The following is a 24,310-nucleotide window of genomic DNA, read 5'->3' as shown; positions in this document are numbered from 1 at the left end:
TTTTTTTTCCTCCGTGTTTTCTGGTGTTTAATGTTTTTGCCCGTTACTTTCATTTTCTAGTGCTTTGTGTTTTTGCCTTTCCCTTTCGGCTATCATCTTTGTCTTATTTTAGTTAGGGAAATGTGTTTTCTTTTCCGTTTGTCGTCTTTGTTTTATTTTAGTTGGGAAGTGTGTTTTCTTTTTCTTTTTCTTTTTCTTTCTGCAACCTTACTCTTTTATTTCCGAAACAAAATAACGAAAATACAAAAACAACAAAATAAAATAAAAACAACAATAATGCAGTAGGAAATCATTTCTTCTCGGTGCTTGGTGTCTCGACCATTGGAGCTTTGAGTTTGGCCCTCTGGCTGTCCTCTTCCGGGGCTTCACGCACAGCTTCTTGGGGCTCACCACTTGAGCTCCCAAAGATCGCAATCTTAGCTTGAGCGTAACTACTCTCACGATCTGCTTGCTTGCGTTTACCCGGTCGGTCTAGGTCCTCCAGCTGTTTTCGCATGTCGCGAGAGTACAACTCTACCATTTTTGATAGGTTTTTATTCTCGTCCCGCAATACTTCTAGCTGGTGTCGATTCACCTCCACTATCCTTGACCTCTCCCTTTTCAAGCTTTTTATAGCAGTCTGGCACTCCTCAACCATACTTCGCTCCGCCGCCAACTGACCTTTCAGCACCTCTACCTCATGGGACTTCGCAAGTAGGCGATGACCCAAACTTGCGACTGTTGTTGTACTCTGCACGCTCAGTGCCAGGGGCATCGCTCACGACCCGGTTGTCATCCCTTGTCCCCAGAACACGTATATCTTAAACCCTCAGGAGACACAACTCCTCCTACTAGGGATGCCTAGAGGTTTAAAGGCTTGTTGCATTCGCTCAATGCAATCGAGTTACCTACGAAAGTGGTCTAGTTAACTTCTTGTTTTGTTTTTAACTTTGTTTTGTGTTGTTTTGCTCGAGGACTAGCAAAATCTAGGTTTGGGGGTATTTGATCGGTTCATAATTGTATATCATTTTGTACCCTTCTAGCTTATGATTTGGTTATGTTTTTGAGTTAAACTTGTGCTTTTAATCCTTTTTGTGTTTATCTTTCAGTTCATTGAGCTTTAGGTAATAATGATGGCTTTGGATAGTAAATGATGCAATCCATGCATGTTAGGGCCTAATTTGGATGAATGGATGAAGAGCTTAAAGACAAACTCAATTTTGGCTACAGTCCCCTGCCAGCCCAGTTTCGTAGGTCATATTGCAAGCTTTGTTTCAGCAACCTACATAGCTCGGATGAGGCCACATTCTTCATGAAAGTTGTTCCAATGGGTGTGTAAGATAACATATCCAAACTTCAGCCCCATTGGATAAATATGGAGTCTGTTACCTAGCAAACACAGAGCCATGCTCAGGATGGATTTTATCAGCGCGCAAAATGAGTTAGCAATTTGTTTTGGCCTTAACTTCCTCCTCCGACCTTGGATTGGCCCAAATGATATATGGCTGGAAAGAAGACATTCTGAACTTCAAGTTTGAGTGCTTAAAGTCTTAATTTGCTTAAGGGAAGCCCAATTCGTAAGCCCTTGAAGTTGCTGGTCATGCTGACCTCAGGATGAGCTATTATTTCTGGTTGGAAGCTTGGTCATGGTGACATGAAGATGAGCTAGGGCTGCTGGTGGGATTTATTAGTGAAGTGCATCAACCATTTCAGATTTTATAATGGAAGTGTTGTATGCATTAGTGAAGTGCATCAACCATTTCAGATTTTATAAAACAAAGTGTTGTATGCATTAGCCATACTTAATTCAGATTTTCAGCTTCCTTAGGCCTATATATAGTGAGGTTTCCCAAGCTTGTAAACACACCCCAAGGGGGGGGAGCTCTCAAACACTTCTCTAGAGCTCCCTTCCCTTCTCTCCCTCAAATTCTCTTAGTTTTGCTTTCTAGTTCTCAATTCTAGCTTTCTTTAATGTTTTCTTAGTTGTAATTTATTTTTCTTGTAATGTACATTCTTTCTTAAGTATTCAAGTTTAATTAGTTTCCAAGTTTCAATTATGGTTTTTGTTCTTATTCATTATGCTTATAAGTTAATATGCTAGTTTGAATGATTGATCACCATTTAGGCTTGCATGTTAGCTATCTTGGTTTGAATTAAGAGTATACACCATGCTTTAATTCGAATTGAACTATGAATAGGAAGAGTATGTATGGACATTCGACAACAGGGATTAGATACATACTTGGTTGTTTAAATTGTTCTTCTATGCTTAATGGGTTCCTAATGCTTAATTATAGGTTAGACAACAAATGATCAAATTAGGGAATTAGGAACACAAGGTTATGACCACACACCATGGCTTAATCATACTTTAGCTAGAATCAATCCATTAATCTAATTGAACTTGGGAACTTATCTGCTTGAGTTAGTTATTTCTTCTTTCCTTGTTTTATTTATTTCCTTTATTTTTCATTTCTGTTTTATGTAGGGAAAATGAATTGGATCATTCAATCACCAATCCTCGTGGGATCGACCTCGCACTTACATACGCTATACTACCGAACGGTTCGTGCACTTGCGAGTATCACAAGTTGGGGATGCAGCTTAATCCATTTTGGTGCAGCTGAAATCTACACAACAGCAACGCAATGAGTTTTACTCGCGACGCCGTTGCCTTCGAATCGTCGGTTCGTGGGGCCAATTCTGAGGTCGGAGCCCAGATCAGCGGTTTGCCCGATTTGCCGTTGCACGCACGTCGGTCCAGCTCCTCTCCAATAACTTACGCCATCTGTCCTACATCACCCCGTGGAGCTCGTCAACGAAAGCGAAAAAACAGCAGGACTCGACGCCCACTGCCGAAATTATTGGGGTTGTTCTTAACGTTGTCAGTTTTTTTGTTTTTTTTGTTTTGGTTCAATTATCGTAAGGTAGGCCCCACAGCCGATCGGAACCGGCAGTTCGGCAGGCCTGCGCGCGACACGTGGTAGGGGTGGCGACGACAAGGCTTGACAGGCCATGCCATTTCATGCGGGGGGCGTTGGATAGCCAACCCATGGTCATATGGCATGGCTCAAACGTGGCTTATATACTATTAGGCGTTATAAGCTAACGGATGCGATCATACCAACTCACATGCACCGGATCCCATCAGAACTCCGAAGTTATGCGAGTTTGGGCAAGAGTAGTACTAGGATGGGTGACCTCCTGGGAAGTCCTCGTGTTGCATCCCTTCTTTTTTTGCCTTGTTGACGTTTCAATTGTCGTGGGCGTTTGCTTTCCGTCATCTTATTCATCTGGATGTCTTTGTTTTATCACGACCCCTTGGCGCAGCGTGACAATCGGGGCACACTATGATTAAATACTCCTAGAAAGCCTAGGATTAACGAAGGAATTAAAATAGGAAAATAACACAGTTACCAAAAACTTCAAAAACTGGATTTCGGGCTAGTAAACGACGTCGGATGCCCGAAAAAGCCCACGACTCATGGCAACACAATGAGTTTTACTCGCGACGCCGTTGCCTTCGAATCGACGGTTCATGGGCCCAATTCTGAGGTCGGAGCCCAGATCAGCGGTTTGCCCGATTTGCCGTTGCACGCGCGTCGGTCCAGCTCCTCTCCAATAACTTACGCCATCTGTCCTACATCACCCCGTGGAGCTCGTCTCCAATTAACCGGGCACCGCAAACGAACGAAAGCGAAAAAACAGCAGGACTCGACGCCCACTGCCGAAATTATTGGGGTTGTTCTTAACGTTGTCAGTTTTTTTGTTTTTTTTGTTTTGGTTCAATTATCGTAAGGTAGGCCCCACAGCCGATCGGAACCGGCAGTTCGGCAGGCCTGCGCGCGACACGTGGTAGGGGTGGCGACGACAAGGCTTGACAGGCCATGCCATTTCATGCGGGGGGCGTTGGATAGCCAACCCATGGTCATATGGCATGGTTCAAACGTGGCTTATATACTATTAGGCGTTATAAGCTAACGGATGCGATCATACCAACTCACATGCACCGGATCCCATCAGAACTCCGAAGTTAAGCGAGTTTGGGCAAGAGTAGTACTAGGATGGGTGACCTCCTGGGAAGTCCTCGTGTTGCATCCCTTCTTTTTTTGCCTTGTTGACGTTTCAATTGTCGTGGGCGTTTGCTTTCCGTCATCTTATTCATCTGGATGTCTTTGTTTTATCACGACCCCTTGGCGCAGCGTGACAATCGGGGCACACTATGATTAAATACTCCTAGAAAGCCTAGGATTAACGAAGGAATTAAAATAGGAAAATAACACAGTTACCAAAAACTTCAAAAACTGGATCTCGGGCTAGTAAACGACGTCGGATGCCCGAAAAAGCCCACGACTCATGGCAACGCGATGAGTTTAACTCGCGACGCCGTTGCCTTCGAATCGACGGTTCGTGGGCCCAATTCTGAGGTCGGAACCCAGATCAGCGGTTTGCCCGATTTGCCGTTGCACGCGCGTCGGTCCAACTCCTCTCCAATAACTTACGCCATCTGTCCTACATCACCCCGTGGAGCTCGTCTCCAATTAACCGGGCACCGCAAACGAACGAAAGCGAAAAAACAACAGGACTCGACGCCCACTGCCGAAATTATTGGGGTTGTTCTTAACGTTGTCAGTTTTTTTGTTTTTTTTTGTTTTGGATCAATTATCGTAAGGTAGGCCCCACAGCCGATCGGAACCGGCAGTTCGGCAGGCCTGCGCGCGACACATGGTAGGGGGGGCGACGACGAGGCCTGACAGGCCATGCCATTTCATGCGGGGGGCGTTGGATAGCCAACCCATGGTCATATGGCATGGCTCAAACGTGGCTTATATACTTTTAGGCGTTATAAGCTAACGGATGCGATCATACCAACTCACATGCACCGGATCCCATCAGAACTCCGAAGTTAAGCGAGTTTGGGCGAGAGTAGTACTAGGATGGGTGACCTCCTGGGAAGTCCTCGTGTTGCATCCCTTCTTTTTTTGCCTTGTTGACGTTTCAATTGTCGTGGGCGTTTGCTTTCCGTCATCTTATTCATCTGGATGTCTTTGTTTTATCACGACCCCGTGGCGCAGCGTGACAATCGGGGCACACTATGATTAAATACTCCTAGAAAGCCTAGGATTAACGAAGGAATTAAAATAGGAAAATAACACAGTTACCAAAAACTTCAAAAACTGGATTTCGGGCTAGTAAACGACGTCGGATGCCCGAAAAAGCCCACGACTCATGGCTGCGCGATGAGTTTTACTCGCGACGCCGTTGCCTTCGAATCGACGGTTCGTGGGCCCAATTCTGAGGTCGGAGCTCAGATCAGCGGTTTGCCCGATTTGCTGTTGCACGCGCGTCGGTCCAGCTCCTCTCCAATAACTTACGCCATCTGTCCTACATCACCCCGTGGAGCTCGTCTCCAATTAACCGGGCACCGCAAACGAACGAAAGCGAAAAAACAACAGGACTCGACGCCCACTGCCGAAATTATTGGGGTTGTTCTTAACGTTGTCAGTTTTTTTGTTTTTTTTTGTTTTGGTTCAATTATCGCAAGGTAGGCCCCACAGCCGATCGGAACCGGCAGTTCGGCAGGCCTGCGCGCGACACGTGGTAGGGTTGGCGACGACAAGGCTTGACAGGCCATGCCATTTCATGCGGGGGGCGTTGGATAGCCAACCCATGGTCATATGGCGTGGCTCAAACGTGGCTTATATACTTTTAGGCGTTATAAGCTAACGGATGCGATCATACCAACTCACATGCACCGGATCCCATCAGAACTCCGAAGTTAAGCGAGTTTGGGCGAGAGTAGTACTAGGATGGGTGACCTCCTGGGAAGTCCTCGTGTTGCATCCCTTCTTTTTTTGCCTTGTTGACGTTTCAATTGTCGTGGGCGTTTGCTTTCCGTCATCTTATTCATCTGGATGTCTTTGTTTTATCACGACCCCTCGGCGCAGCGTGACAATCGGGGCACACTATGATTAAATACTCCTAGAAAGCCTAGGATTAACGAAGGAATTAAAATTGGAAAATAACACAGTTACCAAAAACTTCAAAAACTGGATTTCGGGCTAGTAAACGACGTCGGATGCCCGAAAAAGCCCACGACTCATGGCAACGCAATGAGTTTTACTCGCGACGCCGTTGCCTTCGAATCGACGGTTCGTGGGCCCAATTCTGAGTTCGGAGCCCAGATCAGCGGTTTGCTCGATTTGCCGTTGCACGCGCGTCGGTCCAGCTCCTCTCCAATAACTTACGCCATCTGTCCTACATCACCCCGTGGAGCTCGTCTCCAATTAACCGGGAACCGCAAACGAACGAAAGCGAAAAAACAGCAGGACTCGACGCCCACTGCCGAAATTATTGGGGTTGTTCTTAACGTTGTCAGCTTTTTTGTTTTTTTTGTTTTGGTTCAATTATCGTAAGGTAGGCCCCACAGCCGATCGGAACCGGCAGTTCGGCAGGCCTGCGCGCGACACGTGGTAGGGGTGGCGACGACAAGGCTTGACAGGCCATGCCATTTCATGCGGGGGGCGTTGGATAGCCAACCCATGGTCATATGGCATGGCTCAAACGTGGCTTATATACTTTTAGGCGTTATAAGCTAACGGATGCGATCATACCAACTCACATGCACCGGATCCCATCAGAACTCCGAAGTTAAGCGAGTTTGGGCGAGAGTAGTACTAGAATGGGTGACCTCCTGGGAAGTCCTCGTGTTGCATCCCTTCTTTTTTTGCCTTGTTGACGTTTCAATTGTCGTGGGCCTTTGCTTTCCGTCATCTTATTCATCTGGATGTCTTTGTTTTATCACGACCCCTCGGCGCAGCGTGACAATCGGGGCACACTATGATTAAATACTCCTAGAAAGCCTAGGATTAACGAAGGAATTAAAATTGGAAAATAACACAGTTACCAAAAACTTCAAAAACTGGATTCGGGCTAGTAAACGACGTCGGATGCCCGAAAAAGCCCACGACTCATGGCAATGCAATGAGTTTTACTCGCGACGCTGTTGCCTTCGAATCGACGGTTCGTGGGCCCAATTCTGAGTTCGGAGCCCAGATCAGCGGTTTGCCCGATTTGCCGTTGCACGCGCGTCGGTCCAGCTCCTCTCCAATAACTTACGCCATCTGTCCTACATCACCCCGTGGAGCTCGTCTCCAATTAACCGGGCACCGCAAACGAACGAAAGCGAAAAAACAGCAGGACTCGACGCCCACTGCCGAAATTATTGGGGTTGTTCTTAACGTTGTCAGCTTTTTTGTTTTTTTTGTTTTGGTTCAATTATCGTAAGGTAGGCCCCACAGCCGATCGGAACCGGCAGTTCGGCAGGCCTGCGCGCGACACGTGGTCGGGGTGGCGACGACAAGGCTTGACAGGCCATGCCATTTCATGCGGGGGGCGTTGGATAGCCAACCCATGGTCATATGGCATGGCTCAAACGTGGCTTATATACTTTTAGGCGTTATAAGCTAACGGATGCGATCATACCAACTCACATGCACCGGATCCCATCAGAACTCCGAAGTTAAGCGAGTATGGGCGAGAGTAGTACTAGGATGGGTGACCTCCTGGGAAGTCCTCGTGTTGCATCCCTTCTTTTTTTGCCTTGTTGACGTTTCAATTGTCGTGGGCGTTTGCTTTCCGTCATCTTATTCATCTGGATGTCTTTGTTTTATCACGACCCCGTGGCGCAGCGTGACAATCGGGGCACACTATGATTAAATACTCCTAGAAAGCCTAGGATTAACGAAGGAATTAAAATAGGAAAATAACACAGTTACCAAAAACTTCAAAAACTGGATTTCGGGCTAGTAAACGACGTCGGATGCCCGAAAAAGCCCACGACTCATGGCAGCGCAATGAGTTTTACTCGCGACGCCGTTGCCTTCGAATCGACGGTTCGTGGGCCCAATTCTGAGGTCGGAGCCCAGATCAGCGGTTTGCCCGATTTGCCGTTGCACGCGCGTCGGTCCAGCTCCTCTCCATTAACTTACGCCATCTGTCCTACATCACCCCGTGGAGCTCGTCTCCAATTAACCGGGCACCGCAAACGAACGAAAGCGAAAAAACAACAGGACTCGACGCCCACTGCCGAAATTATTGGGGTTGTTCTTAACGTTGTCAGTTTTTTTGTTTTTTTTTGTTTTGGTTCAATTATCGTAAGGTAGGCCCCACAGCCGATCGGAACCGGCAGTTCGGCAGGCCTGCATGCGACACATGGTAGGGGTGGTGACGACAAGGCCTGACAGACCATGCCATTTCATGCGACGGCATCCCATTTCATGCGGGGGGCGTTGGATAGCCAACCCATGGTCATATGGCATGGCTCAAACGTGGCTTATATACTTTTAGGCGTTATAAGCTAACGGATGCGATCATACCAACTCACATGCACCGGATCCCATCAGAACTCCGAAGTTAAGCGAGTGTGGGCGAGAGTAGTACTAGGATGGGTGACCTCCTGGGAAGTCCTCGTGTTGCATCCCTTCTTTTTTTGCCTTGTTGACGTTTCAATTATCGTGGGCGTTTGCTTTCCGTCATCTTATTCATCTGGATGTCTTTGTTTTATCACGACCCCGTGGCGCAGCGTGACAATCGGGGCACACTATGATTAAATACTCCTAGAAAGCCTAGGATTAACGAAGGAATTAAAATAGGAAAATAACACAGTTACCAAAAACTTCAAAAACTGGATTTCGGGCTAGTAAACGACGTCGGATACCGGAAAAAGCCCACGACTCATGGCGACGCAATGAGTTTTACTCGCGACGCCGTTGCCTTCGAATCGATGGTTCGTGGGCCCAATTCTGAGGTCGGAGCTCAGATCAGCGGTTTGCCCGATTTGCCGTTGCACGCGCGTCGGTCCAGCTCCTCTCCAATAACTTACGCCATCTGTCCTACATCACCCCGTGGAGCTCGTCTCCAATTAACCGGGCACCGCAAACGAACGAAAGCGAAAAAACAACAGGACTCGACGCCCACTGCCGAAATTATTGGGGTTGTTCTTAACGTTGTCAGTTTTTTTGTTTTTTTTTGTTTTGGTTCAATTATCGCAAGGTAGGCCCCACAGCCGATCGGAACCGGCAGTTCGGCAGGCCTGCGCGCGACACGTGGTAGGGGTGGCGACGACAAGGCTTGACAGGCCATGCCATTTCATGCGGGGGGCGTTGGATAGCCAACCCATGGTCATATGGCGTGGCTCAAACGTGGCTTATATACTTTTAGGCGTTATAAGCTAACGGATGCGATCATACCAACTCACATGCACCGGATCCCATCAGAACTCCGAAGTTAAGCGAGTTTGGGCGAGAGTAGTACTAGGATGGGTGACCTTCTGGGAAGTCCTCGTGTTGCATCCCTTCTTTTTTTGCCTTGTTGACGTTTCAATTGTCGTGGGCGTTTGCTTTCCGTCATCTTATTCATCTGGATGTCTTTGTTTTATCACGACCCCTCGGCGCAGCGTGACAATCGGGGCACACTATGATTAAATACTCCTAGAAAGCCTAGGATTAACGAAGGAATTAAAATAGGAAAATAACACAGTTACCAAAAACTTCAAAAACTGGATTTCGGGCTAGTAAACGACGTCGGATGCCCGAAAAAGCCCACGACTCATGGCAGCGCAATGAGTTTTACTCGCGACGCCGTTGCCTTCGAATCGACGGTTCGTGGGCCCAATTCTGAGTTCGGAGCCCAGATCAGCGGTTTGCCCGATTTGCCGTTGCACGCGCGTTGGTCCAGCTCCTCTCCAATAACTTACGCCATCTGTCCTACATCACCCCGTGGAGCTCGTCTCCAATTAACCGGGCACCGCAAACGAACGAAAGCGAAAAAACAGCAGGACTCGACGCCCACTGCCGAAATTATTGGGGTTGTTCTTAACGTTGTCAGCTTTTTTGTTTTTTTTTGTTTTGGTTCAATTATCGTAAGGTAGGCCCCACAGCCGATCGGAACCGGCAGTTCGGCAGGCCTGCGCGCGACACGTTGTAAGGGTGGCGACGACAAGGCTTGACAGGCCATGCCATTTCATGCGGGGGGCGTTGGATAGCCAACCCATGGTCATATGGCGTGGCTCAAACGTGGCTTATATACTTTTAGGCGTTATAAGCTAACGGATGCGATCATACCAACTCACATGCACCGGATCCCATCAGAACTCCGAAGTTAAGCGAGTTTGGGCGAGAGTAGTACTAGGATGGGTGACCTCCTGGGAAGTCCTCGTGTTGCATCCCTTCTTTTTTTGCCTTGTTGACGTTTCAATTGTCGTGGGCGTTTGCTTTCCGTCATCTTATTCATCTGGATGTCTTTGTTTTATCACGACCCCTCGGCGCAGCGTGACAATCGGGGCACACTATGATTAAATACTCCTAGAAAGCCTAGGATTAACGAAGGAATTAAAATAGGAAAATAACACAGTTACCAAAAACTTCAAAAACTGGATTTCGGGCTAGTAAACGACGTCGGATGCCCGAAAAAGCCCACGACTCATGGCAACGCAATGAGTTTTACTCGCGGCGCCGTTGCCTTCGAATCGACGGTTCGTGGGCCCAATTCTGAGTTCGGAGCCCAGATCAGCGGTTTGCCCGATTTGCCGTTGCACGCGCGTCGGTCCAGCTCCTCTCCAATAACTTACGCCATCTGTCCTACATCACCCCGTGGAGCTCGTCTCCAATTAACCGGGAACCGCAAACGAACGAAAGCGAAAAAACAGCAGGACTCGACGCCCACTGCCGAAATTATTGGGGTTGTTCTTAACGTTGTCAGCTTTTTTGTTTTTTTTGTTTTGGTTCAATTATCGTAAGGTAGGCCCCACAGCCGATCGGAACCGGCAGTTCGGCAGGCCTGCGCGCGACACGTGGTAGGGGTGGCGACGACAAGGCTTGACAGGCCATGCCATTTCATGCGGGGGGCGTTGGATAGCCAACCCATGGTCATATGGCATGGCTCAAACGTGGCTTATATACTTTTAGGCGTTATAAGCTAACGGATGCGATCATACCAACTCACATGCACCGGATCCCATCAGAACTCCGAAGTTAAGCGAGTTTGGGCGAGAGTAGTACTAGGATGGGTGACCTCCTGGGAAGTCCTCGTGTTGCATCCCTTGTTTTTTTGCCTTGTTGACGTTTCAATTGTCGTGGGCGTTTGCTTTCCGTCATCTTATTCATCTGGATGTCTTTGTTTTATCACGACCCCTCGGCGCAGCGTGACAATCGGGGCACACTATGATTAAATACTCCTAGAAAGCCTAGGATTAACGAAGGAATTAAAATAGGAAAATAACACAGTTACCAAAAACTTGAAAAACTGGATTTCGGGCTAGTAAACGACGTCGGATACCCGAAAAAGCCCACGACTCATGGCGACGCAATGAGTTTTACTCGCGACGCCGTTGCCTTCGAATCGATGGTTCGTGGGCCCAATTCTGAGGTCGGAGCTCAGATCAGCGGTTTGCCCGATTTGCCGTTGCACGCGCGTCGGTCCAGCTCCTCTCCAATAACTTACGCCATCTGTCCTACATCACCCCGTGGAGCTCGTCTCCAATTAACCGGGCACCGCAAACGAACGAAAGCGAAAAAACAACAGGACTCGACGCCCACTGCCGAAATTATTGGGGTTGTTCTTAACGTTGTCAGGTTTTTTGTTTTTTTTTGTTTTGGTTCAATTATCGCAAGGTAGGCCCCACAGCCGATCGGAACCGGCAGTTCGGCAGGCCTGCGCGCGACACGTGGTAGGGGTGGCGACGACAAGGCTTGACAGGCCATGCCATTTCATGCGGGGGGCGTTGGATAGCCAACCCATGGTCATATGGCGTGGCTCAAACGTGGCTTATATACTTTTAGGCGTTATAAGCTTACGGATGCGATCATACCAACTCACATGCACCGGATCCCATCAGAACTCCGAAGTTAAGCGAGTTTGGGCGAGAGTAGTACTAGGATGGGTGACCTCCTGGGAAGTCCTCGTGTTGCATCCCTTCTTTTTTTGCCTTGTTGACGTTTCAATTGTCGTGGGCGTTTGCTTTCCGTCATCTTATTCATCTGGATGTCTTTGTTTTATCACGACCCCGTGGCGCAGCGTGACAATCGGGGCACACTATGATTAAATACTCCTAGAAAGCCTAGGATTAACGAAGGAATTAAAATAGGAAAATAACACAGTTACCAAAAACTTCAAAAACTGGATTTCGGGCTAGTAAACGACGTCGGATACCCGAAAAAGCCCACGACTCATGGCGACGCAATGAGTTTTACTCGCGACGCCGTTGCCTTCGAATCGATGGTTCGTGGGCCCAATTCTGAGGTCGGAGCTCAGATCAGCGGTTTGCCCGATTTGCCGTTGCACGCGCGTCGGTCCAGCTCCTCTCCAATAACTTACGCCATCTGTCCTACATCACCCCGTGGAGCTCGTCTCCAATTAACCGGGCACCGCAAACGAACGAAAGCGAAAAAACAACAGGACTCGACGCCCACTGCCGAAATTATTGGGGTTGTTCTTAACGTTGTCAGTTTTTTTGTTTTTTTTTGTTTTGGTTCAATTATCGCAAGGTAGGCCCCACAGCCGATCGGAACCGGCAGTTCGGCAGGCCTGCGCGCGACACGTGGTAGGGGTGGCGACGACAAGGCTTGACAGGCCATGCCATTTCATGCGGGGGGCGTTGGATAGCCAACCCATGGTCATATGGCGTGGCTCAAACGTGGCTTATATACTTTTAGGCGTTATAAGCTAACGGATGCGATCATACCAACTCTCATGCACCGGATCCCATCAGAACTCCGAAGTTAAGCGAGTTTGGGCGAGAGTAGTACTAGGATGGGTGACCTTCTGGGAAGTCCTCGTGTTGAATCCCTTCTTTTTTTGCCTTGTTGACGTTTCAATTGTCGTGGGCGTTTGCTTTCCGTCATCTTATTCATCTGGATGTCTTTGTTTTATCACGACCCCTCGGCGCAGCGTGACAATCGGGGCACACTATGATTAAATACTCCTAGAAAGCCTAGGATTAACGAACGAATTAAAATTGGAAAATAACACAGTTACCAAAAACTTCAAAAACTGGATTTCGGGCTAGTAAACGACGTCGGATGCCCGAAAAAGCCCACGACTCATGGCAACGCAATGAGTTTTACTCGCGACGCCGTTGCCTTCGAATCGACGGTTCGTGGGCCCAATTCTGAGTTCGGAGCCCAGATCAGCGGTTTGCCCGATTTGCCGTTGCACGCGCGTCGGTCCAGCTCCTCTCCAATAACTTACGCCATCTGTCCTACATCACCCCGTGGAGCTCGTCTCCAATTAACCGGGAACCGCAAACGAACGAAAGCGAAAAAACAGCAGGACTCGACGCCCACTGCCGAAATTATTGGGGTTGTTCTTAACGTTGTCAGCTTTTTTGTTTTTTTTGTTTTGGTTCAATTATCGTAAGGTAGGCCCCACAGCCGATCGGAATCGGCAGTTCGGCAGGCCTGCGCGCGACACGTGGTAGGGGTGGCGACGACAAGGCTTGACAGGCCATGCCATTTCATGCGGGGGGCGTTGGATAGCCAACCCATGGTCATATGGCATGGCTCAAACGTGGCTTATATACTTTTAGGCGTTATAAGCTAACGGATGCGATCATACCAACTCACATGCACCGGATCCCATCAGTACTCCGAAGTTAAGCGAGTTTGGGCGAGAGTAGTACTAGGATGGGTGACCTCCTGGGAAGTCCTCGTGTTGCATCCCTTCTTTTTTTGCCTTGTTGACGTTTCAATTGTCGTGGGCGTTTGCTTTCCGTCATCTTATTCATCTGGATGTCTTTGTTTTATCACGACCCCTCGGCGCAGCGTGACAATCGGGGCACACTATGATTAAATACTCCTAGAAAGCCTAGGATTAACGAAGGAATTAAAATAGGAAAATAACACAGTTACCAAAAACTTCAAAAACTGGATTTCGGGCTAGTAAACGACGTCGGATACCCGAAAAAGCCCACGACTCATGGCGACGCAATGAGTTTTACTCGCGACGCCGTTGCCTTCGAATCGATGGTTCGTGGGCCCAATTCTGAGGTCGGAGCTCAGATCAGCGGTTTGCCCGATTTGCCGTTGCACGCGCGTCGGTCCAGCTCCTCTCCAATAACTTACGCCATCTGTCCTACATCACCCTGTGGAGCTCGTCTCCAATTAACCGGGCACCGCAAACGAACGAAAGCGAAAAAACAACAGGACTCGACGCCCACTGCCGAAATTATTGGGGTTGTTCTTAACGTTGTCAGTTTTTTTGTTTTTTTTTGTTTTGGTTCAATTATCGCAAGGTAGGCCCCACAGCCGATCGGAACCGGCAGTTCGGCAGGCCTGCGCGCGACACGTGGTAGGGGTGGCGACGACAAGGCTTGACAGGCCATGCCATTTCATGCGGGGGGCGTTGGATAGCCAACCCATGGTCATATGGCGTGGCTCAAACGTGGCTTATATACTTTTAGGCGTTATAAGCTAACGGATGCGATCATACCAACTCACATGCACCGGATCCCATCAGAACTCCGAAGTTAAGCGAGTTTGGGCGAGAGTAGTACTAGGATGGGTGACCTCCTGGGAAGTCCTCGTGTTGCATCCCTTCTTTTTTTGCCTTGTTGACGTTTCAATTGTCGTGGGCGTTTGCTTTCCGTCATCTTATTCATCTGGATGTCTTTGTTTTATCACGACCCCTCGGCGCAGCGTGACAATCGGGGCACACTATGATTAAATACTCCTAGAAAGCCTAGGATTAACGAATGAATTAAAATAGGAAAATAACACAGTTACCAAAAACTTCAAAAACTGGATTTCGGGCTAGTAAACGACGTCGGATGCCCGAAAAAGCCCACGACTCATGGCGACGCAATGAGTTTTACTCGCGACGCCGTTGCCTTCGAATCGACGGTTCGTGGGCCCAATTCTGAGTTCGGAGCCCAGATCAGCGGTTTGCCCGATTTGCCGTTGCACGCGCGTCGGTCCAGCTCCTCTCCAATAACTTACGCCATCTGTCCTACATCACCCCGTGGAGCTCGTCTCCAATTAACCGGGAACCGCAAACGAACGAAAGCGAAAAAACAGCAGGACTCGACGCCCACTGCCGAAATTATTGGGGTTGTTCTTAACGTTGTCAGCTTTTTTGTTTTTTTTGTTTTGGTTCAATTATCGTAAGGTAGGCCCCACAGCCGATCGGAACCGGCAGTTCGGCAGGCCTGCGCGCGACACGTGGTAGGGGTGGCGACGACAAGGCTTGACAGGCCATGCCATTTCATGCGGGGGGCGTTGGATAGCCAACCCATGGTCATATGGCATGGCTCAAACGTGGCTTATATACTTTTAGGCGTTATAAGCTAACGGATGCGATCATACCAACTCACATGCACCGGATCCCATCAGTACTCCGAAGTTAAGCGAGTTTGGGCGAGAGTAGTACTAGGATGGGTGACCTCCTGGGAAGTCCTCGTGTTGCATCCCTTCTTTTTTTGCCTTGTTGACGTTTCAATTGTCGTGGGCGTTTGCTTTCCGTCATCTTATTCATCTGGATGTCTTTGTTTTATCACGACCCCTCGGCGCAGCGTGACAATCGGGGCACACTATGATTAAATACTCCTAGAAAGCCTAGGATTAACGAAGGAATTAAAATAGGAAAATAACACAGTTACCAAAAACTTCAAAAACTGGATTTCGGGCTAGTAAACGACGTCGGATACCCGAAAAAGCCCACGACTCATGGCGACGCAATGAGTTTTACTCGCGACGCCGTTGCCTTCGAATCGATGGTTCGTGGGCCCAATTCTGAGGTCGGAGCTCAGATCAGCGGTTTGCCCGATTTGCCGTTGCACGCGCGTCGGTCCAGCTCCTCTCCAATAACTTACGCCATCTGTCCTACATCACCCTGTGGAGCTCGTCTCCAATTAACCGGGCACCGCAAACGAACGAAAGCGAAAAAACAACAGGACTCGACGCCCACTGCCGAAATTATTGGGGTTGTTCTTAACGTTGTCAGTTTTTTTGTTTTTTTTTGTTTTGGTTCAATTATCGCAAGGTAGGCCCCACAGCCGATCGGAACCGGCAGTTCGGCAGGCCTGCGCGCGACACGTGGTAGGGGTGGCGACGACAAGGCTTGACAGGCCATGCCATTTCATGCGGGGGGCGTTGGATAGCCAACCCATGGTCATATGGCGTGGCTCAAACGTGGCTTATATACTTTTAGGCGTTATAAGCTAACGGATGCGATCATACCAACTCACATGCACCGGATCCCATCAGAACTCCGAAGTTAAGCGAGTTTGGGCGAGAGTAGTACTAGGATGGGTGACCTCCTGGGAAGTCCTCGTGTTGCATCCCTTCTTTTTTTGCCTTGTTGACGTTTCAATTGTCGTGGGCGTTTGCTTTCCGTCATCTTATTCATCTGGATGTCTTTGTTTTATCACGACCCCTCGGCGCAGCGTGACAATCGGGGCACACTATGATTAAATACTCCTAGAAAGCCTAGGATTAACGAATGAATTAAAATAGGAAAATAACACAGTTACCAAAAACTTCAAAAACTGGATTTCGGGCTAGTAAACGACGTCGGATGCCCGAAAAAGCCCACGACTCATGGCGACGCAATGAGTTTTACTCGCGACGCCGTTGCCTTCGAATCGACGGTTCGTGGGCCCAATTCTGAGTTCGGAGCCCAGATCAGCGGTTTGCCCGATTTGCCGTTGCACGCGCGTCGGTCCAGCTCCTCTCCAATAACTTACGCCATCTGTCCTACATCACCCCGTGGAGCTCGTCTCCAATTAACCGGGAACCGCAAACGAACGAAAGCGAAAAAACAGCAGGACTCGACGCCCACTGCCGAAATTATTGGGGTTGTTCTTAACGTTGTCAGCTTTTTTGTTTTTTTTGTTTTGGTTCAATTATCGTAAGGTAGGCCCCACAGCCGATCGGAACCGGCAGTTCGGCAGGCCTGCGCGCGACACGTGGTAGGGGTGGCGACGACAAGGCTTGACAGGCCATGCCATTTCATGCGGGGGGCGTTGGATAGCCAACCCATGGTCATATGGCATGGCTCAAACGTGGCTTATATACTTTTAGGCGTTATAAGCTAACGGATGCGATCATACCAACTCACATGCACCGGATCCCATCAGAACTCCGAAGTTAAGCGAGTTTGGGCGAGAGTAGTACTAGGATGGGTGACCTCCTGGGAAGTCCTCGTGTTGCATCCCTTCTTTTTTTGCCTTGTTGACGTTTCAATTGTCGTGGGCGTTTGCTTTCCGTCATCTTATTCATCTGGATGTCTTTGTTTTATCACGACCCCTCGGCGCAGCGTGACAATCGGGGGACACTATGATTAAATACTCCTAGAAAGCCTAGGATTAACGAAGGAATTAAAATAGGAAAATAACACAGTTACCAAAAACTTCAAAAACTGGATTTCGGGCTAGTAAACGACGTCGGATACCCGAAAAAGCCCACGACTCATGGCGACGCAATGAGTTTTACTCGCGACGCCGTTGCCTTCGAATCGATGGTTCGTGGGCCCAATTCTGAGGTCGGAGCTCAGATCAGCGGTTTGCCCGATTTGCCGTTGCACGCGCGTCGGTCCAGCTCCTCTCCAATAACTTACGCCATCTGTCCTACATCACCCCGTGGAGCTCGTCTCCAATTAACCGGGCACCGCAAACGAACGAAAGCGAAAAAACAACAGGACTCGACGCCCGCTGCCGAAATTATTGGGGTTGTTCTTAACGTTGTCAGTTTTTTTATTTTTTTTTGTTTTGGTTCAATTATCGCAAGGTAGGCCCCACAGCCGATCGGAACCGGCAGTTCGGCAGGCCTGCGCGCGACACGTGGTCGGGGTGGCGACGACAAGGCTTGACAGGCCATGCCATTTCATGCGGGGGGCGTTGGATAGCCAACCCATGGTCATATGGCATGGCTCAAACGTGGCTTATATACTTTTAGGCGTTATAAGCTAACGGATGCGATCATACCAACTCACATGCACCGGATCCCATCAGAACTCCGAAGTTAAGCGAGTTTGGGCGAGAGTAGTACTAGGATGGGTGACCTCCTGGGAAGTCCTCGTGTTGCATCCCTTCTTTTTTTGCCTTGTTGACGTTTCAATTGTCGTGGGCGTTTGCTTTCCGTCATCTTATTCATCTGGATGTCTTTGTTTTATCACGACCCCTCGGCGCAGCGTGACAATCGGGGCACACTATGATTAAATACTCCTAGAAAGCCTAGGAATAACGAAGGAATTAAAATTGGAAAATAACACAGTTACCAAAAACTTCAAAAACTGGATTTCGGGCTAGTAAACGACGTCGGATGCCCGAAAAAGCCCACGACTCATGGCAACGCAATGAGTTTTACTCGCGACGCCGTTGCCTTCGAATCGACGGTTCGTGGGCCCAATTCTGAGGTCGGAGCTCAGATCAGCGGTTTGCCCGATTTGCCGTTGCACGCGCGTCGGTCCAGCTCCTCTCCAATAACTTACGCCATCTGTCCTACATCACCCCGTGGAGCTCGTCTCCAATTAACCGGGAACCGCAAACGAACGAAAGCGAAAAAACAGCAGGACTCGACGCCCACTGCCGAAATTATTGGGGTTGTTCTTAACGTTGTCAGCTTTTTTGTTTTTTTTGTTTTGGTTCAATTATCGTAAGGTAGGCCCCACAGCCGATCGGAACCGGCAGTTCGGCAGGCCTGCGCGCGACACGTGGTAGGGGTGGCGACGACAAGGCTTGACAGGCCATGCCATTTCATGCGGGGGGCGTTGGATAGCCAACCCATGGTCATATGGCATGGCTCAAACGTGGCTTATATACTTTTAGGCGTTATAAGCTAACGGATGCGATCATACCAACTCACATGCACCGGATCCCATCAGAACTCCGAAGTTAAGCGAGTTTGGGCGAGAGTAGTACTAGGATGGGTGACCTCCTGGGAAGTCCTCGTGTTGCATCCCTTCTTTTTTTGCCTTGTTGACGTTTCAATTGTCGTGGGCGTTTGCTTTCCGTCATCTTATTCATCTGGATGTCTTTGTTTTATCACGACCCCTCGGCGCAGCGTGACAATCGGGGCACACTATGATTAAATACTCCTAGAAAGCCTAGGATTAACGAAGGAATTAAAATAGGAAAATAACACAGTTACCAAAAACTTCAAAAACTGGATTTCGGGCTAGTAAACGACGTCGGATACCCGAAAAAGCCCACGACTCATGGCGACGCAATGAGTTTTACTCGCGACGCCGTTGCCTTCGAATCGATGGTTCGTGGGCCCAATTCTGAGGTCGGAGCTCAGATCAGCGGTTTGCCCGATTTGCCGTTGCACGCGCGTCGGTCCAGCTCCTCTCCAATAACTTACGCCATCTGTCCTACATCACCCCGTGGAGCTCGTCTCCAATTAACCGGGCACCGCAAACGAACGAAAGCGAAAAAACAACAGGACTCGACGCCCGCTGCCGAAATTATTGGGGTTGTTCTTAACGTTGTCAGTTTTTTTGTTTTTTTTTGTTTTGGTTCAATTATCGCAAGGTAGGCCCCACAGCCGATCGGAACCGGCAGTTCGGCAGGCCTGCGCGCGACACGTGGTCGGGGTGGCGACGACAAGGCTTGACAGGCCATGCCATTTCATGCGGGGGGCGTTGGATAGCCAACCCATGGTCATATGGCATGGCTCAAACGTGGCTTATATACTTTTAGGCGTTATAAGCTAACGGATGCGATCATACCAACTCACATGCACCGGATCCCATCAGAACTCCGAAGTTAAGCGAGTTTGGGCGAGAGTAGTACTAGGATGGGTGACCTCCTGGGAAGTCCTCGTGTTGCATCCCTTCTTTTTTTGCCTTGTTGACGTTTCAATTGTCGTGGGCGTTTGCTTTCCGTCATCTTATTCATCTGGATGTCTTTGTTTTATCACGACCCCTCGGCGCAGCGTGACAATCGGGGCACACTATGATTAAATACTCCTAGAAAGCCTAGGAATAACGAAGGAATTAAAATTGGAAAATAACACAGTTACCAAAAACTTCAAAAACTGGATTTCGGGCTAGTAAACGACGTCGGATGCCCGAAAAAGCCCACGACTCATGGCAACGCAATGAGTTTTACTCGCGACGCCGTTGCCTTCGAATCGACGGTTCGTGGGCCCAATTCTGAGGTCGGAGCTCAGATCAGCGGTTTGCCCGATTTGCCGTTGCACGCGCGTCGGTCCAGCTCCTCTCCAATAACTTACGCCATCTGTCCTACATCACCCCGTGGAGCTCGTCTCCAATTAACCGGGAACCGCAAACGAACGAAAGCGAAAAAACAGCAGGACTCGACGCCCACTGCCGAAATTATTGGGGTTGTTCTTAACGTTGTCAGCTTTTTTGTTTTTTTTGTTTTGGTTCAATTATCGTAAGGTAGGCCCCACAGTCGATCGGAACCGGCAGTTCGGCAGGCCTGCGCGCGACACGTGGTAGGGGTGGCGACGACAAGGCTTGACAGGCCATGCCATTTCATGCGGGGGGCGTTGGATAGCCAACCCATGGTCATATGGCATGGCTCAAACGTGGCTTATATACTTTTAGGCGTTATAAGCTAACGGATGCGATCATACCAACTCACATGCACCGGATCCCATCAGAACTCCGAAGTTAAGCGAGTTTGGGCGAGAGTAGTACTAGGATGGGTGACCTCCTGGGAAGTCCTCGTGTTGCATCCCTTCTTTTTTTGCCTTGTTGACGTTTCAATTGTCGTGGGCGTTTGCTTTCCGTCATCTTATTCATCTGGATGTCTTTGTTTTATCACGACCCCTCGGCGCAGCGTGACAATCGGGGCACACTATGATTAAATACTCCTAGAAAGCCTAGGATTAACGAAGGAATTAAAATAGGAAAATAACACAGTTACCAAAAACTTCAAAAACTGGATTTCGGGCTAGTAAACGACGTCGGATACCCGAAAAAGCCCACGACTCATGGCGACGCAATGAGTTTTACTCGCGACGCCGTTGCCTTCGAATCGATGGTTCGTGGGCCCAATTCTGAGGTCGGAGCTCAGATCAGCGGTTTGCCCGATTTGCCGTTGCACGCGCGTCGGTCCAGCTCCTCTCCAATAACTTACGCCATCTGTCCTACATCACCCCGTGGAGCTCGTCTCCAATTAACCGGGCACCGCAAACGAACGAAAGCGAAAAAACAACAGGACTCGACGCCCGCTGCCGAAATTATTGGGGTTGTTCTTAACGTTGTCAGTTTTTTTGTTTTTTTTTGTTTTGGTTCAATTATCGCAAGGTAGGCCCCACAGCCGATCGGAACCGGCAGTTCGGCAGGCCTGCGCGCGACACGTGGTCGGGGTGGCGACGACAAGGCTTGACAGGCCATGCCATTTCATGCGGGGGGCGTTGGATAGCCAACCCATGGTCATATGGCATGGCTCAAACGTGGCTTATATACTTTTAGGCGTTATAAGCTAACGGATGCGATCATACCAACTCACATGCACCGGATCCCATCAGAACTCCGAAGTGAAGCGAGTTTGGGCGAGAGTAGTACTAGGATGGGTGACCTCCTGGGAAGTCCTCGTGTTGCATCCCTTCTTTTTTTGCCTTGTTGACGTTTCAATTGTCGTGGGCGTTTGCTTTCCGTCATCTTATTCATCTGGATGTCTTTGTTTTATCACGACCCCTCGGCGCAGCGTGACAATCGGGGCACACTATGATTAAATACTCCTAGAAAGCCTAGGAATAACGAAGGAATTAAAATTGGAAAATAACACAGTTACCAAAAACTTCAAAAACTGGATTTCGGGCTAGTAAACGACGTCGGATGCCCGAAAAAGCCCACGACTCATGGCAACGCAATGAGTTTTACTCGCGACGCCGTTGCCTTCGAATCGACGGTTCGTGGGCCCAATTCTGAGGTCGGAGCTCAGATCAGCGGTTTGCCCGATTTGCCGTTGCACGCGCGTCGGTCCAGCTCCTCTCCAATAACTTACGCCATCTGTCCTACATCACCCCGTGGAGCTCGTCTCCAATTAACCGGGAACCGCAAACGAACGAAAGCGAAAAAACAGCAGGACTCGACGCCCACTGCCGAAATTATTGGGGTTGTTCTTAACGTTGTCAGCTTTTTTGTTTTTTTTGTTTTGGTTCAATTATCGTAAGGTAGGCCCCACAGCCGATCGGAACCGGCAGTTCGGCAGGCCTGCGCGCGACACGTGGTAGGGGTGGCGACGACAAGGCTTGACAGGCCATGCCATTTCATGCGGGGGGCGTTGGATAGCCAACCCATGGTCATATGGCATGGCTCAAACGTGGCTTATATACTTTTAGGCGTTATAAGCTAACGGATGCGATCATACCAACTCACATGCACCGGATCCCATCAGAACTCCGAAGTTAAGCGAGTTTGGGCGAGAGTAGTACTAGGATGGGTGACCTCCTGGGAAGTCCTCGTGTTGCATCCCTTCTTTTTTTGCCTTGTTGACGTTTCAATTGTCGTGGGCGTTTGCTTTCCGTCATCTTATTCATCTGGATGTCTTTGTTTTATCACGACCCCTCGGCGCAGCGTGACAATCGGGGCACACTATGATTAAATACTCCTAGAAAGCCTAGGATTAACGAAGGAATTAAAATAGGAAAATAACACAGTTACCAAAAACTTCAAAAACTGGATTTCGGGCTAGTAAACGACGTCGGATACCCGAAAAAGCCCACGACTCATGGCGACGCAATGAGTTTTACTCGCGACGCCGTTGCCTTCGAATCGATGGTTCGTGGGCCCAATTCTGAGGTCGGAGCTCAGATCAGCGGTTTGCCCGATTTGCCGTTGCACGCGCGTCGGTCCAGCTCCTCTCCAATAACTTACGCCATCTGTCCTACATCACCCCGTGGAGCTCGTCTCCAATTAACCGGGCACCGCAAACGAACGAAAGCGAAAAAACAACAGGACTCGACGCCCACTGCCGAAATTATTGGGGTTGTTCTTAACGTTGTCAGTTTTTTTGTTTTTTTTTGTTTTGGTTCAATTATCGCAAGGTAGGCCCCACAGCCGATCGGAACCGGCAGTTCGGCAGGCCTGCGCGCGACACGTGGTCGGGGTGGCGACGACAAGGCTTGACAGGCCATGCCATTTCATGCGGGGGGCGTTGGATAGCCAACCCATGGTCATATGGCATGGCTCAAACGTGGCTTATATACTTTTAGGCGTTATAAGCTAACGGATGCGATCATACCAACTCACATGCACCGGATCCCATCAGAACTCCGAAGTTAAGCGAGTTTGGGCGAGAGTAGTACTAGGATGGGTGACCTCCTGGGAAGTCCTCGTGTTGCATCCCTTCTTTTTTTGCCTTGTTGACGTTTCAATTGTCGTGGGCGTTTGCTTTCCGTCATCTTATTCATCTGGATGTCTTTGTTTTATCACGACCCCTCGGCGCAGCGTGACAATCGGGGCACACTATGATTAAATACTCCTAGAAAGCCTAGGAATAACGAAGGAATTAAAATTGGAAAATAACACAGTTACCAAAAACTTCAAAAACTGGATTTCGGGCTAGTAAACGACGTCGGATGCCCGAAAAAGCCCACGACTCATGGCAACGCAATGAGTTTTACTCGCGACGCCGTTGCCTTCGAATCGACGGTTCGTGGGCCCAATTCTGAGGTCGGAGCTCAGATCAGCGGTTTGCCCGATTTGCCGTTGCACGCGCGTCGGTCCAGCTCCTCTCCAATAACTTACGCCATCTGTCCTACATCACCCCGTGGAGCTCGTCTCCAATTAACCGGGAACCGCAAACGAACGAAAGCGAAAAAACAGCAGGACTCGACGCCCACTGCCGAAATTATTGGGGTTGTTCTTAACGTTGTCAGCTTTTTTGTTTTTTTTGTTTTGGTTCAATTATCGTAAGGTAGGCCCCACAGCCGATCGGAACCGGCAGTTCGGCAGGCCTGCGCGCGACACGTGGTAGGGGTGGCGACGACAAGGCTTGACAGGCCATGCCATTTCATGCGGGGGGCGTTGGATAGCCAACCCATGGTCATATGGCATGGCTCAAACGTGGCTTATATACTTTTAGGCGTTATAAGCTAACGGATGCGATCATACCAACTCACATGCACCGGATCCCATCAGAACTCCGAAGTTAAGCGAGTTTGGGCGAGAGTAGTACTAGGATGGGTGACCTCCTGGGAAGTCCTCGTGTTGCATCCCTTCTTTTTTTGCCTTGTTGACGTTTCAATTGTCGTGGGCGTTTGCTTTCCGTCATCTTATTCATCTGGATGTCTTTGTTTTATCACGACCCCTCGGCGCAGCGTGACAATCGGGGCACACTATGATTAAATACTCCTAGAAA

General features: G+C 49.1%; 25 non-coding genes across 25 annotated transcripts; all 25 read left to right on the top strand.

Moving 5' to 3' along the window:
• Nucleotides 1–3,089: 3,089 nt before the first annotated feature.
• Nucleotides 3,090–3,208, top strand: LOC148291658 (5S ribosomal RNA). Its single transcript, XR_015827083.1, has one exon. It is a non-coding gene; the product is annotated as a 5S ribosomal RNA (ribosomal RNA).
• Nucleotides 3,209–3,961: 753 nt separating this feature from the next.
• On the top strand, nucleotides 3,962–4,080 carry LOC148291657 (5S ribosomal RNA). The gene has a single exon (XR_015826890.1). It is a non-coding gene; the product is annotated as a 5S ribosomal RNA (ribosomal RNA).
• Nucleotides 4,081–4,834: 754 nt separating this feature from the next.
• Nucleotides 4,835–4,953, top strand: LOC148291656 (5S ribosomal RNA). Its single transcript, XR_015827351.1, has one exon. It is a non-coding gene; the product is annotated as a 5S ribosomal RNA (ribosomal RNA).
• Nucleotides 4,954–5,707: 754 nt separating this feature from the next.
• LOC148291655 (5S ribosomal RNA) lies at nucleotides 5,708–5,826 on the top strand. Its single transcript, XR_015827350.1, has one exon. It is a non-coding gene; the product is annotated as a 5S ribosomal RNA (ribosomal RNA).
• Nucleotides 5,827–6,579: 753 nt separating this feature from the next.
• On the top strand, nucleotides 6,580–6,698 carry LOC148291654 (5S ribosomal RNA). The gene has a single exon (XR_015826652.1). It is a non-coding gene; the product is annotated as a 5S ribosomal RNA (ribosomal RNA).
• Nucleotides 6,699–7,450: 752 nt separating this feature from the next.
• Nucleotides 7,451–7,569, top strand: LOC148291653 (5S ribosomal RNA). The gene has a single exon (XR_015827699.1). It is a non-coding gene; the product is annotated as a 5S ribosomal RNA (ribosomal RNA).
• Nucleotides 7,570–8,343: 774 nt separating this feature from the next.
• Nucleotides 8,344–8,462, top strand: LOC148291652 (5S ribosomal RNA). The gene has a single exon (XR_015826702.1). It is a non-coding gene; the product is annotated as a 5S ribosomal RNA (ribosomal RNA).
• A 754-nt stretch (nucleotides 8,463–9,216) lies between these two features.
• LOC148291651 (5S ribosomal RNA) lies at nucleotides 9,217–9,335 on the top strand. The gene has a single exon (XR_015827658.1). It is a non-coding gene; the product is annotated as a 5S ribosomal RNA (ribosomal RNA).
• Nucleotides 9,336–10,089: 754 nt separating this feature from the next.
• Nucleotides 10,090–10,208, top strand: LOC148291650 (5S ribosomal RNA). The gene has a single exon (XR_015827349.1). It is a non-coding gene; the product is annotated as a 5S ribosomal RNA (ribosomal RNA).
• A 753-nt stretch (nucleotides 10,209–10,961) lies between these two features.
• On the top strand, nucleotides 10,962–11,080 carry LOC148291649 (5S ribosomal RNA). Its single transcript, XR_015827348.1, has one exon. It is a non-coding gene; the product is annotated as a 5S ribosomal RNA (ribosomal RNA).
• A 754-nt stretch (nucleotides 11,081–11,834) lies between these two features.
• Nucleotides 11,835–11,953, top strand: LOC148291648 (5S ribosomal RNA). The gene has a single exon (XR_015827347.1). It is a non-coding gene; the product is annotated as a 5S ribosomal RNA (ribosomal RNA).
• A 754-nt stretch (nucleotides 11,954–12,707) lies between these two features.
• LOC148291647 (5S ribosomal RNA) lies at nucleotides 12,708–12,826 on the top strand. Its single transcript, XR_015826984.1, has one exon. It is a non-coding gene; the product is annotated as a 5S ribosomal RNA (ribosomal RNA).
• A 753-nt stretch (nucleotides 12,827–13,579) lies between these two features.
• On the top strand, nucleotides 13,580–13,698 carry LOC148291646 (5S ribosomal RNA). The gene has a single exon (XR_015826868.1). It is a non-coding gene; the product is annotated as a 5S ribosomal RNA (ribosomal RNA).
• A 754-nt stretch (nucleotides 13,699–14,452) lies between these two features.
• LOC148291645 (5S ribosomal RNA) lies at nucleotides 14,453–14,571 on the top strand. Its single transcript, XR_015827346.1, has one exon. It is a non-coding gene; the product is annotated as a 5S ribosomal RNA (ribosomal RNA).
• A 753-nt stretch (nucleotides 14,572–15,324) lies between these two features.
• Nucleotides 15,325–15,443, top strand: LOC148291644 (5S ribosomal RNA). The gene has a single exon (XR_015826867.1). It is a non-coding gene; the product is annotated as a 5S ribosomal RNA (ribosomal RNA).
• A 754-nt stretch (nucleotides 15,444–16,197) lies between these two features.
• On the top strand, nucleotides 16,198–16,316 carry LOC148291643 (5S ribosomal RNA). Its single transcript, XR_015827345.1, has one exon. It is a non-coding gene; the product is annotated as a 5S ribosomal RNA (ribosomal RNA).
• A 753-nt stretch (nucleotides 16,317–17,069) lies between these two features.
• Nucleotides 17,070–17,188, top strand: LOC148291642 (5S ribosomal RNA). The gene has a single exon (XR_015827343.1). It is a non-coding gene; the product is annotated as a 5S ribosomal RNA (ribosomal RNA).
• Nucleotides 17,189–17,942: 754 nt separating this feature from the next.
• Nucleotides 17,943–18,061, top strand: LOC148291641 (5S ribosomal RNA). Its single transcript, XR_015827342.1, has one exon. It is a non-coding gene; the product is annotated as a 5S ribosomal RNA (ribosomal RNA).
• Nucleotides 18,062–18,814: 753 nt separating this feature from the next.
• Nucleotides 18,815–18,933, top strand: LOC148291640 (5S ribosomal RNA). The gene has a single exon (XR_015827341.1). It is a non-coding gene; the product is annotated as a 5S ribosomal RNA (ribosomal RNA).
• A 754-nt stretch (nucleotides 18,934–19,687) lies between these two features.
• On the top strand, nucleotides 19,688–19,806 carry LOC148291639 (5S ribosomal RNA). The gene has a single exon (XR_015827340.1). It is a non-coding gene; the product is annotated as a 5S ribosomal RNA (ribosomal RNA).
• A 753-nt stretch (nucleotides 19,807–20,559) lies between these two features.
• On the top strand, nucleotides 20,560–20,678 carry LOC148291638 (5S ribosomal RNA). The gene has a single exon (XR_015827339.1). It is a non-coding gene; the product is annotated as a 5S ribosomal RNA (ribosomal RNA).
• Nucleotides 20,679–21,432: 754 nt separating this feature from the next.
• On the top strand, nucleotides 21,433–21,551 carry LOC148291637 (5S ribosomal RNA). Its single transcript, XR_015826687.1, has one exon. It is a non-coding gene; the product is annotated as a 5S ribosomal RNA (ribosomal RNA).
• A 753-nt stretch (nucleotides 21,552–22,304) lies between these two features.
• Nucleotides 22,305–22,423, top strand: LOC148291636 (5S ribosomal RNA). The gene has a single exon (XR_015827338.1). It is a non-coding gene; the product is annotated as a 5S ribosomal RNA (ribosomal RNA).
• Nucleotides 22,424–23,177: 754 nt separating this feature from the next.
• Nucleotides 23,178–23,296, top strand: LOC148291635 (5S ribosomal RNA). The gene has a single exon (XR_015827337.1). It is a non-coding gene; the product is annotated as a 5S ribosomal RNA (ribosomal RNA).
• A 753-nt stretch (nucleotides 23,297–24,049) lies between these two features.
• On the top strand, nucleotides 24,050–24,168 carry LOC148291634 (5S ribosomal RNA). The gene has a single exon (XR_015827336.1). It is a non-coding gene; the product is annotated as a 5S ribosomal RNA (ribosomal RNA).
• Nucleotides 24,169–24,310: the final 142 nt, after the last annotated feature.

This window comes from Prunus avium, chromosome 8 (genome assembly GCF_965620075.1).
Source record: "Prunus avium chromosome 8, drPruAviu1.hap1.1, whole genome shotgun sequence".
NCBI lineage: Eukaryota > Viridiplantae > Streptophyta > Magnoliopsida > Rosales > Rosaceae > Prunus > Prunus avium.
This window is presented reverse-complemented; position numbering and strand designations above follow the sequence as displayed.